This window comes from Octopus bimaculoides, chromosome 8 (assembly GCF_001194135.2).
Source record: "Octopus bimaculoides isolate UCB-OBI-ISO-001 chromosome 8, ASM119413v2, whole genome shotgun sequence".
NCBI lineage: Eukaryota > Metazoa > Mollusca > Cephalopoda > Octopoda > Octopodidae > Octopus > Octopus bimaculoides.
This window is the reverse complement of record NC_068988.1, coordinates 54,517,439-54,520,521: the sequence shown is the minus strand read 5'-3', so window position 1 is coordinate 54,520,521 and position 3,083 is coordinate 54,517,439. Positions and strand designations below refer to the sequence as shown.

Genomic DNA, 3,083 nt, shown 5'->3' with positions numbered 1-3,083 from the left:
TGCAGACCGGGTGTTGTGAGTGTTTATTGAGCGAAAACACCTAAAGCTCCACGAAGCTCTGGTGGGGGATAGTGGCGAACCCTGCTGTACTCTTCCACCACAACTTTCTCTCACTCTTACTTCCTGTTTCTGTTGTGCCTGTAATTCAAAGGGCCAGCCTTGTCACACTGTGTCACGCTGAATATCCCCGAGAACTACGTTAAGGGTACACGTGTCTGTGGAGTGCTCAACCACTTGCACGTTAATTTCACGAGCAGGCTGTTCCGTTGATCGGATCAACTGGAACCCTCAACATTGTAAGCGATGGAGTGCCAACAACTTATTATACTGACCAATGAAGAAAGTTTGTTGAAATTGACCTCATTAGGATTTGAATTCAAAATATAAAGGGATGTAAATAAACATTGCAGGGTGATTTGTCTGCTGTTTTATCAATTCAGCCAATTTAATGCCTTCCTCACAACAACAACAACAATAATGATAATAATCCTTTCAACTGGAAGCACAAGGCTTCAAATTTGGGGGAAGGGATTAAGTCAATTACATCGACCCCAGTGTGTAACTGGTACTTAATTTATCGACCCTGAAAGGATGTAAGGCAAAGATGACCCCAGCAGCATTTATACTCAGAACATGAAGACAAACGAATTACTGCTAAGCATTTCGCCTGGGATGCTAACGATTCTGCCACCTTGCTACCTTATTATATAATAATAATAATAATAATAATAATAATAATAATAATAATAATAATAATAATAATAATAATAATAATCCTTTCTTCTATAGGCGCAAGGCCTAAAATTTATGGGAGGGGGATAGTCGATTAAATTGGTCCCAGTATGCAACTGGTACTTAATTTATCAACCCTGAAAGGATGAAAGGCAAAGTTGATTTTGGCAGAATTTGAACTCAGAATGTAAAGACAGATGAAATACTACTAAGCATTTCACCTGGCATGCTAATGATTTTGCCATCTTGCTGCCTTGATAAATAATAATAATAATAATAGTAATAATAATAATAATAATAATAATGATAATAATAATAATAATAATAATAACAACAACTGTTTCTAATTTACCAACAATGCCAGAATTTCGAGGAGAGGAGATTTATCAATGAACTCAATCCCCAATGCTTTACTGGTATTTAAATTTTATTGACTTCAGAAAGATGAAAGGCAAAGTTGACTTTGACAAGATTTGAACTCGGAATATAAAGAACTGGAACAAATACAACAAGGTATTTGATTCTGCCATACTTTCAAACATTGACTCAAAGCCCGAAATTTGGGGGAAGGCCTTTGTTGATTAATTCAACTTTAGCACTTGATTGGTACTTTATTTTATCAACCAAGAAAGGATGAAAAGTTAACCTCAGTGGGGTTTGAAGTTAAATATAATAAAGAGTTGTAACGAACACTGCAAGGCATTTTATTTGAGACTATTGATTTTGATTGAATGACAAGGTAAATATTCTCTGAGATATAGCAATCTATATAGACTGGGAGATCAATGTTGATCAGCCAGATAGTATTGTCTTGGAGTGGCAAGAGAAATACCTCCTAAAAGACATATTTCTTCCAATTGACAATAATATACCATTGAGAGAAATTGAGAAATTGTCTAAATATCAAGGTTTAGAAGAAGAGATAATCACGTGGGGACTGAAAACTGAAACAATTTTATAACAATAAGTATCTTGGGAAGGATTAAAACAGACATAACCAAAAGTTAAAAAAAACTACGAACCATAAATAAATATAACATAAAAATTATTACTACAAGGCACTGTGTAATAAAAATAGAAAACCAAAATAAAGCACTGCATGTATATAAGACATGCAGCATTTTCACCGCACGATTGAGTGAAATGAAACATTCAAGTATATTACAAAATGGTTCTTTCTAATTTTGGCACAAGGCTGGCAATTTTATGGGGAATGGGGCTAATCAATTTCATTGACCCAAGTACTTGACTGGTACTTTATCTTATCAACTCTGAAATGATGAAAGGCGAAGTTGACCTTAGTGTAATTTGAATTCAAGAACATAAAGAGTCAAAAGAAATGAACACTGTAAAATAATAATAATAATAATAATAATAATAATAATAATAATTTCTAACAATTGTGCAAGACCACAAATTTTCAGAAGAGTTGATGATTTTGTCATCCCTAGAACATAACAATTGTGGAGGCACGTGGCTTAGTGGTTAGGGTGTCAGCCCCATGATCGTAAGATTGTGGTTTCGATTTCTGGACTAGGTGACACATTGTGTTCTTAAGCAAAGCACTTCATTTCACATTGCTCCAGTCCACTCAGCTGGCAAAAATGAGTAACGCTGCGATGGACTTGTGTCCCATCCAGCTGGGGAACACATATGCCACTGAAGCCAGGAAACCGGGCCCATGAGCCTGGCTAGGCTTTAAAAGGGCGCATTTATTATTTTTTTTAGAACATAACAATTAAATTTTTTCTTCTATCTATTTTTGCACTGGAAACATGAAAGACAAAGCTGACATCATTGGGATTTGATCTCGGAACACAAAGAGCCTAAACTAAATATTGCAAGGTATTCCAATTAGCAATGCATGAAATATAGTGGTTAAACACTTACTTTGTATTTTCTTTGAGGGGTTTTTTTTTTTGTGTACTTTAAATGAGTGTATGTATTAACAAAAAATTTTTTTCTAGAAAATGAAAGAAACCTTCACGATTGAGCACACTCATACAAACAAATCTCAAAGGTATTTAATCCATTCTATAAACTCCGATTATGAATCTTTTACTTGTAATATGTTGTTGCTGCATAAAATGTTGAGGTGAAATGTTAAAGAAGTCCAATAACTGTAAATTTGTTCAGTACAAAACCAGAAATAATATTTATAATTGTATCCGTATATATATATATATGTGTGTATATATATATATTTGTTTTTCTCTGTGTTTTTCTCCTTGTCTCCGTATTCTTTCTGTTGAAGAGCGTAGCTCGAAACGTCAAAGACTTTCCGTATTCCCGAGCGTCATACTAATATATACTTTTGTTATTTACACCACCTGTCCTCGTCTGTTGTTATT

The 3,083-nt window shown here is 34.4% G+C and overlaps 1 protein-coding gene across 14 annotated transcripts in view; it reads right to left on the bottom strand.

Moving 5' to 3' along the window:
• LOC106882633 (tensin-1) overlaps positions 1–3,083 on the bottom strand; it is an 835,201-nt gene that overhangs the window by 335,089 nt on the left and 497,029 nt on the right. The window contains exon 1 of one of the 14 annotated variants that reach the window (XM_052970128.1): positions 2,623–3,069. The exons of the other annotated variants lie outside the window; for them this stretch is intronic. The gene's annotated coding sequence lies outside the window, so the exon portion shown is untranslated. Of the gene's footprint in view, positions 1–2,622; positions 3,070–3,083 lie in introns of those variants that run through there. 14 annotated transcript variants of the gene reach the window in all.